Source organism: Thalassophryne amazonica, chromosome 1, assembly GCF_902500255.1.
Source record: "Thalassophryne amazonica chromosome 1, fThaAma1.1, whole genome shotgun sequence".
Lineage (NCBI taxonomy): Eukaryota > Metazoa > Chordata > Actinopteri > Batrachoidiformes > Batrachoididae > Thalassophryne > Thalassophryne amazonica.
In genome coordinates, this window is record NC_047103.1 from 155593759 (window position 1) to 155609594 (window position 15836).

The following is a 15836-nucleotide window of genomic DNA, read 5'->3' on the forward strand; positions in this document are numbered from 1 at the left end:
TCAGAGGGAGTTATCCTTACCAGTGTCACCTGTGTGCTTACTCTAGGGGTAGGTAAAGATAGACCTTACTTGTGTGAAGCGCCTTGAGGCAAATTTATTGTGATTAGGCACTATATAAATGATAATAAAGTGAAATTAAATTGAAATTGTCTATGAAACCTTCACTCATTCAGACATTTTAAAACTGTCATTCAGTCACAATGACTATTTACACGTCTGCAGCATATAAATCACAGACACTATAGTTGCTATACAAAGTTCACATTTTACTTTAAACAGTTCTGTTTAAAAAAATGTTTGTAGAGCAAAAAGCAAATGTGACTTAATCATTTTATTGTACTTTTTAAAAGGAATTTCTACTGCTGTTACAGAAAAAACATTCTTTATATATTCTTTATAAATTGAGGAATATGAATGAAACCATTTGGGATGAAGGTTTGCGGCAGTCGAGCGTTCAGTTCAGTCTTCATCCAAACATCAGCACGATGCGATCAGCGGCACTGCAGGCCGTCAGGGAGGAGATGTTGGTGGCGCTGGTGGAACCCCTCTGGAGCCGCCCATACAGCACGTCTTTCCGCACATTGCCACTGGGTGTCGCTATTTCGTCGCACTGTGTCAGGCGTTGCGCCTGAGCGTCAGCGCTGCAGGCGGTGCGCTGCTCTTCATTGTTCCCGCAGACGCTTTCCCACATTTGTTCCATGGCTTCTACACGAAAACTACGTCTCAGCTGTGAGGGAGAGGTTTATCTGCGAAGGGAAGGACAAAAGTGAAACTGAGCCTCGGCACTTTGAGGAATATTACCGTCCGTGTTTGGAAATACAAGCTCCTACTGACCGACCGTCTGTCTGTGGATCCAGAGATATCAAGCGGGGTGAGAGGAAGTCGCGTTGTCCGGACACGTAACCTTTTTTGTTGTTGTTGTTGTTACATCTTTCTTCTCACGCACATTTAAGACCGTAATCACAGACGGCGATTCAGATGAATGGCTTGAAATAGAATGTTGCCAGGTTGGCAAATAAACGCTTTTGCTAACTCTTAGCTGTGCGTGACGTTTGGTGAGTCTGGTAGCTTCACCTTGGCTTCATTTTCTGCTTTAGGACATTCAGCATACTTAGTTTTTCTTAATGGTTATACACGTGTACAGCCAAGACACATTTCACAGGACTGCACACCTCAGTTTGTAGGTGTTAAAGAATTCCAATCTCTTTGCTGTGTTATTCTTGTGTTAATTTGTGAATATTCGTCAACACGCCCTGATTAAATCCTTACAACAGGCTGAGCTTGTTGCCACATGAGTATTGGCCAGCCTCTTTTAGAGTGTGAGTAGGTTTTCTTAGCCTACTGACATATTGCCTCTGGCCTAAAGGATTACTCTGTTAACCTACATTCTTTGCCAACTGCACTGTTCTAATACTTTCTTCTTTATGTCACTTAACCAGGCTGTATGTCTGCACGTCTGAGCTGGTGTGTCCCCTTTGTCAGAGACAACCCTAAACCGACCCCCAGCCCCCCCCCCCCAAAAAAAAACTATTAGCTGACAGTATTAACTGACAAATACCTTTAATTTAATTGCATTGCCTTTATTGATATCTGAGGGACACGTTGCACCCTCTGCACAGTGAGGTCATAGGTCAGGATCGGCAGGTGACCACTGTTAATTTTGATTGCGTCTGCTATAACCCAAATTGAACCCAAATTGGAGCTTCAGCTCTAACTGATAGGTTGCTTCAATTAAATGGGAACTACTCAAAAATTGTTTGAGGGCAAAACAGAATTCTCAGGCCCTTGTTTTCAGTCCAGGCATCATTTTTGTGAAAACGATGGATGTGGACTTGAGGTAGATATGTGACAAAAAAATAATTAAGTTAAAGGAATTTTAACAGAATGACGTGGAAGGAGCTTAAAGAGACCTTCAAAATGGTGTTGTTCTATGTCAAATATGAAGAAGGTTTTGAGCTTTTGAAGTTCAAATCAGCAATTGTGTACATTTTTGTGTACCCCCCCCCCCCCCCCCCCCCAACTCTTGCCTGGTTGTATTTGGCCCAGAATGTTTCTGAGCATATCACTCAGATTAAGTATTTTTCCTTTTCTGGAGCTGGTTGGATTCCCAGTTGCCTCAGTTGTCTTATCTGGGACAGGCCTGGCACAACTCTGCTCAGTGCACTCAACTCGGGATATCACATGCTAACTATTTCCATGTTTGGCTTGAAAATTGTACATCAAGGTGTGCAGCGCCACTCGAGCCAAGTACAAGTCAAGCCAAGGCAGCAAGAAGTTGGACAGAGTTTATGAAAATTTTGAACATGTTCAAAATGTAGTTAACTGGCTGTTCTCAATTTATGCCAAGGCATACCCAACAGCACGCTGAGCCACTTAGGAAAATGTGGTGCCTAGTTAAGTCATGTATGAGAGATGCTACTGAGTGAATAACTCTGCCAAGGTGTAACAGTCACCTGTGTTATTTTTTTGTTATAATAGTTAGCAATGCATGGTATCCCTGGAAATCAGTGTCTCAGTAGTAGTATACTAGTAGTATACTGGTATACAGAAATATAAAAAAAAAAAATTCACGTTTATCATGACTCATTTGAAATGGTGAGACTTGATTCCAAGGAGATGGTGGTGCAGATCAGCTGAAGTGAAAAAGGAAACAGAACCAACACACCACATCTGGAACCAAATATGAATTCCACACAATATATAGTTTGTTTTGCTGTGAGAAGATACTGTAGAAAGTCATGTCTTGACATAGAAAATACCATACAAATTTCCTCAGATGTTTTTTCAGACAACCACAAACCTGCACAAATGGGGGAAAATAACAAGACAAGTCTATGTTCATAGTGTTAGTGAACTACTTCCGTAAAACAATCACCAGTATGCAAATAGTGGAAAAAGTGGAAAAAAGTGCACTTTGTCCACATTGTTTAATGTTACAATCTTATTCCAAAATTAAGTAAATTAATTTTGTCCCTCAAAATTCTACTCCCAACACCCCATAATGACAACATGAATTTTTTTTTTTAATTTTGCAAAGTTATTAAAAAAACTAAGAAATCTAAGTATTCACACCCTTTGCTCAATACTTTGTTGATGCACCTTTGGTAGCAATTAAAGCCCCAAGTCTTCTTGAATATGATGCCACATGCCTTTTATGAAGGAGTGGCTTTTGTCTGGCCACTCTACCATACAGGCCTGATTGGTGGATTGCTGCAGAGATGGCTGTCCTTGTGGAAGGCTCTCCTTTCTCCGCAGTGGAATGCTGCAGCTCTGAAAGAGTGACTATCAGGATTTTCATCATCTCTCTGACTAAGGCCCTTCTCTCCCCATCGCTCAGTTTAGATGGACAGCCAGCACTAGGAAGAGTCCTGGTGGATCCAAACTTCTTCCATTTACAGATGATGGAGGCCACTGTGCTCATTGGGGCCTTCAAAGCAGCAGAAAGATTTCTGTGCCCTTCCCCAGATTTGTGCCTCGAGACAATCCTGTCTTGGGGTCCACAGACAATTCCTTTGACTTCATGGTTGGTTTGTGCTCTGACATACACTGTCAACAGTGGGACCTTATATGTACACAAGTGTGTGCCTTTTCAAATCATGTCGATTCAACTGAATTTACTACAGATGGACTCCCATTAAGCTGGAGAAACATCTCAAGGATGATCAGTGGAAACAGGATGCACCTGAGATCAGTTTTGAGCATCATGGCAAAGGCTGTGAATACTCATGTACATGTGATTTCTTAGTTTTTTATTTTTAATAAATTTGCAAAAATCTAACAAAAGTTTTTTTTTTCCACATTGTCAAAATGAGGTATTGTGTGTAGAATTTTGAGGAAAAAATGGATTTCATCCATTTTGAAATAAGGCTGTAACTTTAAAAAAAGTGGAAAAAGTGAAGCGCCGTGAATACTTTCTGAACGCACTGTATTTAGCACTTCAGTTAGTGTGTGCCTCAAGTTTCTGCAGTATCTTCAAACAGTCATGTGTTTTTTGCTGCAATAAGCACTTGAACAGGGTTTCCTTTAGGGCTGCAGCTATCGATTATTTTAGTAATCAAGTATTCCATCGGTTATTCTGGCGATTAATCGAGTAATCATTTTAAAACATCAACAGTCCAGGGCTCTCCCTAAGTAATGGCACAGTGTCACTGCGTCATCACGGAGAATGTCAAATTTAGTGTATCCCTTTCTGTTTTCCTGGGTAATTATTTATTTTTTCACATCTTTACAAGGTTTGGATCTTTCCTGGTGTCAGGAGCTCAGCCAAAGTCAGGCCAAAGTCTTGACATTTTGCTGAAATGGCGATGGGTTGTGGCTTTCTGTTTTTTGTTTTCCCCAACTTGTAAACTTTAATCATTTTTATTTATTTATTAAGGTGGTGGACTGGGTCCCTGCATGAATTTCTTTTTAACACTCTCTCTACGATTCAGCCAGTGCATTTCATTTTCAGCTGGAGGTTGAACATGTAGCCTCGCAGTCACTGTTTTTTTTAATATTATTATTATTTTATTTGAGTTCCCGTGTTTGTGAAGCATTGTGTGTTGCCCAAAAAAGCGAAAATTAAAAAGCGAAACACTCATTTGCGAGTCTAAGCAAAACACAGAAGAAAGAGTGGACTTCTTCCAGAGAGTGTCTGCGGCCGGGACAGAGCTGTGTGAGGGCAGTGCTGAGCCGCTCACACCGGGCAGAGAGAGGCAGCAGCTGGCCGTTGCGCGTAGAGCGGCCAGCGGACGAAACTGTGTTGTTTTTAAAAAACACACTGCTTTGCTTTAAATGCACAGTAAGTTATTTCAGATGATTAGCGTGGATTGTCTTTTTCTTAAAAGGCTTTATTTCACTCTGTTTGTCGTGTTAGAAAGCTGTAGCTTTTGTGCTAATTTGATTAGCGTTTGCTCTAGTCTTCTTCTGTTTGTTTTTCTGGGGACATTATAGCGCTACACACAGGCGTGGCATATGTACTCCAACGTTAAACGAAGCTTCGAGGCATAGAATTTGCCTCGAACATTTTTTGTAATCGAATTACTCGACTAATCGTTTCAGCTCTAGTTTCCTTCAATAAACCAGTGTGAAAACTTTTAGAAACTGTGAACTAAATGTAACTCTTGAACCATAATACCAGTTACAAATGACTTTGTGCATGTGGTTAACAATGAAACAACTGATGCTTGCTTGAGATATCCAGTTCCTGAGTCAGAACACTTCATCTGCATTGTCTTAGCCCACCCAAATGGGTACTGGCCTTGGCTGGGGAAACCTGCCTTGAACAAGCATCCCATCCAGGTGTAGTGCTTGACCCTTCTCCACTTGACTTTGCAGTGCGCAGCAATCAGCATCAGCGGGACCTAAGGCGTATATAGGACTTATTTTTTTCTCAAACAAACAAATGGGACTAAATGCATTATTTCTTTGAAGGTCATAATATGGGGTAGCTATTTTTTTGCTTGTCAGAGGACAAGTTTGGACATGTCCAGCTCTCCACAATTTCACTGATACTTACTGGACTGGTAAGCATTGAAAGCCGAGATAGACATGTCCAAACTTGTCCTCTGACACGCCGAAACGGAGGTGTTCCTTTGTCTCGCTTCCAAAGCGAATCGGTCGTGATGCGCGAAGCCTCCGCGCGGCTTTCCATGACAAAATCTCTTGTTAAAAGTGAAATCTGCTGGAAAATGGCTGATGTCCAGTTCTTGTGATAACCAGAGAAAGAGCACACGACGGTCTCGTATCCACAGAGCCATCAGCTCAGAAATGGTTCGGTGGCTTGTGCCGTGTCGTCGGAGCGTGGCGCGCTGAGCGTCCTTAAAGGGGTCCTTAAAGCTGTACTAACAGACCTTATTCTCTGTGAAGCCCGTAAAATTTTCACCGAAAGCCAGATAAATTTTTCGAATAGTTTCCAGGTGCCAGTCTCTAACAGCTTCTGAAAAAATTCTGATGGAAAAAACCCCAAATCATTCCGCCATTTCCAGACAATGAAAATCCGACGACAGGGCGGGACCACTCCTTCCACAAGGCGTGCTCACAGGCGAATGACGTCACCGACAGGCGTGGAAAAACTCACGCATGCGCACAAGGGTTCAAGCTTGTCTGACGTGAAAACATATGACTCAAATCCATATAGTTAAAAAAAAAAAAAAAGTACGATACTTTATGGACAGACCTCGTATATTATTTTAATTGTGTGAATTTAATTGTAATTGTTGTGTAACTTTTGCTCTCTTTCAAAAGAGGTTTTTCATCTCAATGGGACTTTCCTGGTTAAATAAAGGTTAAATAAAAAGTACAGAAACGCTTGACAGCATTTTTAATCAGATCATTTGTACAATGTGGGTACTTAGCAGAGGTATACACTCTAGTGCCGCTGTACTTTTAGTGGATTTGCTTTCATAAAGAAATCATAAATGATTTTGATAAAAGCTAGTTAACTTGTATAAGTCTCCTTGGATGGGTTGTTTAGATACGAACGGGTTTTAGAGAGCGAACATGAACAGTTAGTCTGTCTCCGCAGCAGGGACTGATGATTATATGTGTGGAGTTGAGCGAGAGTGGAATACAGAGCGAGCTGCTCACACGGGCACAAAGGAAGCTACTGTGGGAGCTTCCAGCAGTGGAGCTTTTGATGCTGAGAGACCAAAAGGCCTCTCAACCAGCCTTTGAACTGCTGTTAGCAGAAGACTTCCCAAGAGTTTTTGAGAGAAACAGCTGCCCTGGGAATCGGACGTGTGGGGTTTTCCAACCAGGTAGTTAGAACCAGCTAACATTTAAGGAGAGACTGCGTTACCGATTCGAACCAGTGACATTTTGTAAAAATTGACATGAAATGGGCGAATCTGACATGTGAGCATGACTGTGCATGATCAATTTTTGTTGTATTTTTCGATCCATTTCACTCAGTTCAGTGGGCTCAGACAAAATCAGTCAAAAGTAGTCCTCGATTCAAAGTCAGCATTGTTCAAAGTGAATTACTTTATTCTTAAATAAATAGATGGTGATGATTATGAGAATAAATAATTTTTCAAAGCAGTAGAATCTGGATTATTATTATTATTTTGTTGTACTATTGTTTGTTTGTTGTTCTACGATTATTATACTTTGTTGCAAAAAAAAAAAGTATTTCAAAATGGCTTCAAAAGTAGATCTTTAAGGGGTTGGGGGGGGGGGGGGGTCCACCCCTGTACAGTCTGTGTGAACTGTAGAACAAATAAGAAGAGAAAGGGCATTTGCTGGTTGTTTTTAAGTCGCTCTTATCCACTCCACGGGTCCGCACAATTAAACAGCAAGACAGATGTGCAGTGTTGATGATCTAAAAGAGACTTGGTGCGTATTTAAAGGAAAGCATTATGTTCATGCATTAAAAAAAAAGAATAGACAGTGCTGTGTGTTGATCCCTGGGTGCTCGCTCCACCTCACAGATGAAGCAAAAGGAAGCATGCAGTTTTTTTAGTGAATCAATTTTAACCGACTCATCAAAAACCGCCTTTATTGGGCTGATTCTTATCACATTTACTATTTAACAGATTTATTATTTAACAGTGAAGTCGATGCTAGCCTTCCTCATTTTGAATGGCTCTCTATTATTATACCTTTTGTGCCACCTTGTTCCTGGTTGACAACGGGGTGTCACGTGAATGATGTGAGGGGTTAAATGGAAAATGCCCCAAAGGTCAATGAGCAAAGAGTTTCCGATGCAATGTTGTGTTGGTCTGGAACTGTGACTTAGAAAGGAGGATAGAACAATGTGTTCAACAGAATATCAAACTTTGTTAGTGACATTATAATTTCAGTGCATTTGTTGAAGAATGTGATATGCTCTGGTCTCGAAATTTCACAAAACGTATGGATTGGTTCAGCTGAGTCAAAACACTCCATGTGTGTCAGGTGTGTGTCACTTGTCAGATAGTAAAAGAAAGCCAGCGAGCAGTGCTGTCATTTAATGTAGTGGGGAAGTAGAACACAAGAAGAACTCTCAGATGTTCCCACAGGTGTAATGAGTAACTGGACTGGCAGGTACCTTTATTGTCAGGAAACTTCTTTGGCCTGGATCCAGTTTTCCAGTTCCAGCCTTTGCACTGAGCTGAGAACGCTCCATGTGTGTGTGCAGGTGCACAGCTTATTGAGAGACATTGTCCCTTTCTTGTCATTGCACATGTATGCCTGCAAGGACTCTTGTGAATTCTGGAGACAAAAGATTTCTCTAGTTCCCTCTTTGGAATTAAAAGGTTCAGTTGGGTGTGAGAGAATAAAAGGGAAACTAGAGCAGCACTCAGGAAATCATGACAGTAGTTGCATGGCACAGTTACGTAAACCACTGTATGTGGTGAATTGTGGAGCTGTGATGTTTTAATATCTGATGCAAACCCTACTTTCTTTTGTTTGTTTTTCCGTGTGATTTGGCTGGAAGGTAGCTATACGCATTAAAAGCAGATTCCATCACCTGCTAATCTCACTGAAGACCCAACACGTGTAAGGAACATGTGGAACAGTAGCTTTCTGTTGTGAGCATTTGTGCGCCTCTGTGACAAATAAGTTTGTCAGCATTTATCGTGGCCCTGGTGATGGTTTTATTGTGTTAATGATGTAAGCCGGTCTCCCATTGCAGATTGTTGGCCCCAGTGTCTGTCCCACTTCCAAAAATGAGGAAATCAGGCCCGTTATTATAATGTCATTCAAAGTTCTTGTTTCCTACAGTTATTGACGACTACACCACAGTACTCTCACGGTTATTACCACATTTTCCAACAAAGCTAAAATGTATCTGTTAGAATCTCAAAACTCTGTTCTGCTGAAGAGTGCAACTTGCTTTTTGTGGGATTTATGTTGCAGAGGAGAATCGGAAGGCTTCCTCTCATAGAACAGTAGGTCCCTATCACTATATGTTGTACCCGCATGTCCACCATCACTTACTTTTGCCACATAGCTGTCATACAGGTGTTTGATATCTAGGGGTCTATGCCAGATCACAGTGTTATCAAAGTACTGGTACAAGATCATCAGTCTGCAGCCAGTTTTACAAACGTATTTGTTCTTTGATTTTCTTTCAAAGTCTGTGCAAGTCATCTGGCTATGTTAGCATAGCTAAAACAGAAGCTTAAAAGCAGACCAGCTGCACACTCACGAGGAGTTAAAAAAACAAATACTAACGCTTTGCTCCCCCCTCCCCCTAAAAACAAAGGACAGTGTGTTTCTGAGGATGGCATGAGATGAAAGCACAGATAAAAACCTTACCTGTTAATCAAGTAGTGCTTTCCACATTAAATGCACAGGTTGTCCATTCTTCCTGTTCATAGATTGTGCAGGTCAGAACTGATCCACTATCGATTTTGCAGGTTTTCCCACCTACAAAGAATGCGGAGGTCTGTAATTTTTGTCATAGGTACACTTCAACTGTGAGAGACAGAATCTAAAAAAACAAAACAAAACAATCAGAAATGATTTGTATGATTTTTAAGTAATTCATTTACATTTAGTAATCTTATCAAACAAACATGTAGGGTGTGATGTCATTTTGGGATAGGGTAAAGGCAAAGAAAAGGTGAAAATGTGTGAAAGAAAATGCTAATACAACACCCATTAAGCAGTGTAACTAAAATTTTAAAAAGTTGGGATACACACTAACACCATACACTATAATTTATGCATGCATTTAAATAAAATGTCTGTCGTACTAAGCACATAAATATATTGATGTCGTGATACATATCGTAAAGAGCTGTGTGAAACTATATAGTGCCCTAATGATATGTGTTTTTGCCAGACCAGTTGCTCTGCTCATTGCTCTCGGAGTTGTGTGCCTTCACGGAATGGATAAATATTTACAATTTACTGAATACTGTATTGGTCTTAAAATCCTCTGTTGACTTTAATTTGGAAGGTCGCAGCTTTTGTTTGAAACATTAAAAAAAAAAAATCTTTACAAAATATAACTGACTACTTTTCCTACTATGCCAGGGGTGGCCAAGTTCAGTCCTCGAGAGACACATTCCTGACACTCTTAGTTGTCTCCCTGCTCCAGCACACCTGAATCCAATGAAAGGCTCATTAAAAGTCTGCTAACGAGTCTTTCATTGGATTCAGGTGTGTTGCAGCAGGGAGACAACTAAGAGTGTCAGGAATGTGGCTCTCAAGGACCGAACTTGGCCACCCCTGTACTAGGCTCTCTTGAATGACACAATCGGAATATGGTTCAGTTTACTGGTTCATCTGGTTTTGAGTCTTGAGTGACTTGACCAGCATGCCATGAGCAATGGTGGGTAGGAAAAATAAGTAACCTAGTCATGGCCACCATGGTTTCCTGTTTTGCAAAAAGTGTCCAGTTTTTCACTGGATAAAATCTCCATGTACCATTTTTCCTTAATTAAATGCTTGAGCTTGAATAGGGATCTGCCTCATTTAGGCCCCATAAAAAAACAAAAACATCAGTTTCTCATCCCCGGCCGCATGCTGAAATCGGCCCACATCAATTTTTTATTTTATTTTTGATTTTGGTGAATTTTATTGCCGGCAGTACAGCTGGTACAAGAACCGGCATGTCTGCTAGGTAGCGAGTATGCTTTGGCCGAAGACGGCCATAATGTACTGAGCCGGACCCAGAACTTACCGGTTGTCGTCATTGACAACCACAGATGCGAGGACGATGCCGTTTATCATGATACAGATTGCCAACAAAGCCAAGAAGCTGAAGCCATGGTACGGCGTGAGTGTTCCCCCGAGGTGACCATGGGCGATATTTACAGCCCGTATACATGTGGTATGCTGGACAATGGAGGTAGCTTGGATGCTAAGTACAACTATTGCAAGGTGAATTTTTCCTCATTCGCTTCTTCTTCTATGGCGGCTCATTAGTGCCAAAAAGCACTCTTGCTTGGTTGTTCCGGCTACTTGGTCCGGTCCATGAGTTTTTTTTATTTTTGTAGGATACGTCTGGCATTATGTACACATTTTTTCTGTATTTTAATCAAAATACTATTGCAGAACTGTGAGTCTGGTTTTGTCATAGTTTAGAAGTTTCCATCACGTTGGTGGGTGTCATAATGCAATTTACCGCAGGAAAAGTGGCTTTTTCTGGACCAATTTCTCCCTCAACGAGCTCCACTTCTTTATACAATCATCAACCTCCAAACCAACGTCACAGTAGTGCAATTTCTCTCCATGAATTGTAGGTCATTTGAGTGTCTTTGTAGTTTTTTGACTCTTTGTTGTAAAGTTGGTCATGTTTGCAGACTTTTCTGCCAAATGCTCCTCTATTTGATCCATAATGAAAATGTAATCGGCGTGCGTACTGCAAATACTTTTAAAATATGATGGAAGAGGAAGCAGTGAAACTGAAAAATTGACCAGTCACAGTCTTTGCAGTCTTCTTTGTTTGGGAGGTGCACGTCAGGCTACGGAGAGAGTTTGCAGCCATGCAGAGGGTCTGATCTAAAGGGGTTGTCTTTGGTTTGTCACACCCAGGGATATGTGTGAAACTTGTTACAGTGCAGTCAGCAAGCAGCATTTTGTTAATAATTACCGACCTTGAATTAAACCCTGCCTCATTTAGATGCCGGGTCTGAGCATGGTTTTAAAAAAATAAACACCCTGGCTTTTAGACAAGGTAATACGGCACATATATTTCTTAACCAGTTCGCTTTATTTTTAACATTCTGGTGTCACATCAAGAAGGTCATGGGTGCGGCTCCACTGAAGCCCAGTTCCTTTCTGTATGGTGTTTCCACAATCTCCCTGTGGGCTTCTTCTGGGGACTCCTGTCTATGGCTCATGCTGAGACTTTGATACATGCATTTGTCTAGATTGGACTATTGTAATGCTCTATTTTCTGGTTTGCCACAGTCCAACATTAGGGGTCTTCAACTGGTTCAAAGTGCTGCTGCCAGACTTTTGACTCGAGGCAGAAAGAGCAAGATAGGATTTTAAGGTTCTGTTATTAACTTTTAAAATTGTTCATGGATTTGCACCTCCCTATCTGGCTGACCTGGACAAGCCGTACGTACCGGCTCGGGCCCTGCACTTGCAGGGGGCAGGACTTTTGTGTGTTCCCAGAGTGATTTAAAAGTCTGCTGATCAGAGCTTTCTCCTACTGTGCCCTGATCTCCCAACACATATACGTGGTCTGTCCATAAATTAACGGTCCTTTTTATTATTTTTTTTAAACTATATGGATTTCATTCATATGTTTTTACGTCAGACATCTCGGCTTTCAGTGCTTACCAGTCGAGTGAGTATAAAAGAACTTGTGGAGAGCTGGACATGTCCCAACTTGTCCTCTAACACTCCGAAACGGAGGTGTTCCCTTGTCTCGCTTCATCAGCGAATCGGTCGTGATGCACGAAGCATCCGCGCGGCTTTCCATGACAAAATCTCTTGTTAAAAGTGAAATCTGCCGGAAAATGGCTGATGTACAGGTCTTGTGATAACCAGAGAAAGAGCACACGACGGTCTCGTATCCACAGAGCCATCAGCTTAGAAATGATCCAGTGGTTTGTGCCGCATCGTCGCAGCTCGCAGCGCGGCGCACCGACCGTCCTTAAAGGGGTCCTTAAAGCTGTAGTTAAAGTCCTTATTTTCTGTGAAGCCCGTAAAATTTTCACTGAAAGCCAGATACATTTTTCAAATGGTTTCTAGGTGCCAGTCTCTAACAGCTTCTGAAAAAATTCTGATAGAAAAAAAGTCCTTTTCATTCCGCCATTTCCAGACAATGAAAATCCAACGAGGGGGTGGGACCACTCCTTCCACAAGGCGTGCTCACAGGCGAATGACGTCACCGACAGGCGTGGAAAAACTCACGCATGCGCACGAGGGTTCAAGCATGTCTGACGTAAAAACATATGAATGAAATCCATATAGTTTTTGAAAAAAAATAAAAAGGTACGATACTTTATGGACAGACCTCGTACGGCAGTCAGATAATGTGGAGACTTTTAAATCGAGACTCAAAACCCATTTGTTTTCCTTGTTTTATCGTTAGTTTTATTGTGTTATGTGTTTTTGTTCTTGTGCTCTTTTATGCTTTGGCTTTTTATTGTGTTTTAATTTATTCAGTTTTTTTCTCTGTTTTCAGTATTGTGTTGTGTAAAGTGCCTTGAGGCGATTTCACCGTGAGTTGGCGCTATAGAAATTAATAAATTTGAATTTGACTCCAGTTTCAAAACTTGCATACTTGGTTCTTCTTTCCACAGGGTTGGTTGCAACATTGATGGTGTTTGAATGGTGTAAAGTTTATATTTGTACTACTATGAGTACTTCACGTGAAGTAGATGTTTCACCATAACTGTTGGTATTACATTTGCATTCATTTGCTTACTAACATTTTTTAAGTTTACTATGCGTTTCATGCAAAATCTCCCCATTGGTTGGCAGTGGAGAGTTCATGTTAATACCATGCCTGTCTTTTGTGGAATAGATGGCTCTTTGTGTTTTGTACCTAACAGCCTGCAAATGTTGAGAATTATTTTTGTACAGTTCCAGTATTATGCTGATATTTTTGCTCAACCTAACACATTTTCTTTGTGCTTTCAAGTAGAAACTTATCCCATGTCAGACATCGGTCTACCTCAGCATTTTGGTGGGACATCATACACCCCAAGTACATCTTGTTGAGCTTTGTGAATCCTCAGCTGACTTGATGGTGCTGGTATTTGCAAACCTTTTGATGTATTGTTGTGCAAAAACATGGGCTTTTTGCCAGTAAAGGCTGTGCTGAGCAGCAGAAATATTGTCTGTTTCGATCCATGTAGAAACAAGTTAAACTTTGTTTAGTACCCTCTGACTGTCTACTGATTCTAAAGCATTCCTCGTCTGTGATGTCACCATCATCTGAGAGGATATTTATTGTCTGTGGTTGAAGTTTATCAAGTACAGGATGGCGGTGGTGGGGCTGCTGAAGCGTTTGTATTGGTTTGACCTCATTCAGACTCAAAGTGTTGGGGTTGTCTTTGTGCATTTTCAGACCATATCTTGTATGCTTGACTTGTGAAGCTTTGATTCAAGTCTGAACTTGTCTTGAACATAGCGGTGATTTGTGTGTAGTAAGGTAGTAAATCCCATCTGCCTGTACTGTATTTGAACTGCACTTTCTTTTGGAACTGTCTTAGCTTTGTCATTTATGTATTCAGTTCAGTACTAGCCCCCCCCCCCCCCCCCCCCAAAAAAAATAAATACAGCACTGAAAAACATCCTGATTCAAATCGCTTTGGTTTTTAGTGGGGCTGGAACCAGGGGCGTAGGCAGAAATCATAAAACAGGTGGGCCCAGAAAAATTCAGACGGGCCCAACCTTTGGGGTTGTAGGTAAGGTGTAGGTATTATAATACACCGTTTGAAAAAGTATGCCTCCTTGCTTGGACATCGCAAGCAACGTTATCACTTAGCCTACAGCACTGGCAAAGTGAGCACACAGACGCGACACGTCAGACAGAAGTACTCTTCATGGATAATGCAAGCTGCAGTGCAGCGCCACACACACACATTCAGTGCAAGTCTGGTAGCCTACTTGGCTTGGCCTAAACCCAAAACGTCAGTAGGTATTTAAATAAGGCATTGTTTCAAAAATGAATTCCAAGTTTAATGATGAACACATCTCAGTCAACTGCACAGACGCTGTGCGCACAGTTACACAGATGCAAAGTGTCAGACACAAGGACCCCATGGACAATGCAAGCAGCAACACAACACTTAGTCATGTAAAGTCCTTTAAAATAAAAATTCAAAATATATCCGCTACATGAAAACAGGTTGGCTCGACAGCCAAATTATGAAATTGATAAACAATGGAAACCATGGCTCGGCGGCCAAATTAAAAACCATCAGAACGGACACCAACATGATTTGTGGCAGTTGCAATATAATATTAACAATTAGGCCTATTTAGAAGAAAAAAGTAATTAATGGTCTCACACTTACATTTGATGAATCCTTTTAATGCTACAGTAGGAGACGACGGGGTTTTTTGTTGAACTCTCTTATCATGTCATCATAGTCCAACGATTCGGTCAGTTCTCTTTCAAGGGAAAGCACGGTGAGTGCATTCAGTCTGTGAGTCAACATGAAGCTTCTTGCTTTGCCTGCTATGGTGTTGGCTGGGAATGAAGCGAGTCTTGGTCGGGTGGCGGGCTCGTTTATACCAGACAGGTCTGAGGGGACATTGATAGCCTCACTGCTGCTCCTGGCCACAGCTGACTCTGAAATTATGAACGAAAATAAGGCTATGATAAATAACGATTCGATTATGCCCATCATGTTCTATCAAACTTAGCTTTTAACATAGGCGTACCTTGGCATGGAAGAGAAGGTGCTATTGCTGTAGACTGGAGTGCTGCTGAGGGTGAGGACGATTCCGAAACGTTGTCGGTATCACAGTTTGCCACCTCCGATTGAGAAGAACAAGATGGGTTGTTCTCCAATTCATGCTGACGCCCACGAACAACAAAATTCAACAAACGTCTTTGCTTACACTGCTTAGACATATTTCTTGACTTTCCGCTAACACTAGCCTACATGGTGTACCACAAAATGTCCAACGCTTTGAGAGACATTGAAGAAGGGGAGGTGCACATTGTCACGCAATTACAATGTGATTTGCGTTTCAAGATGTAGCGTAAGCATTATGCCACCCAAAATTGATACTCTGAAATGAATTAATAAAAATCACAGAAGATGAACCAGATTTTTTTTGACAATTTATTAATTGTCGCTCAGTGCTAATGCAATACCATATCATAGGAATACAATGAGGCAACAACAGGTGACTGTCGAGTGTCGACTCAGCCTTCTCGTTAGATGGGGTGGGCCTGGCTGACAAGTAGGCGGGCCCAGGCCCATCCAGGCCCACCTCTGGCTACGCGT

At 41.4% G+C, this 15836-nt stretch overlaps 1 protein-coding gene across 3 annotated transcripts in view; it reads left to right on the forward strand.

The window, feature by feature from the left end:
- Window positions 1–628: 628 nt before the first annotated feature.
- The window catches only part of LOC117516023 (FERM, ARHGEF and pleckstrin domain-containing protein 1-like), a 186793-nt gene continuing 171585 nt past the window's right edge, over window positions 629–15836 (forward strand). For 2 of the 3 annotated variants that reach the window (XM_034176876.1, XM_034176892.1), the window contains exon 1: window positions 629–871. The gene's annotated coding sequence lies outside the window, so the exon portion shown is untranslated. The remainder of the gene's footprint in view (window positions 872–15836) is intronic. The other variant, XM_034176884.1, reaches the window with a different exon arrangement.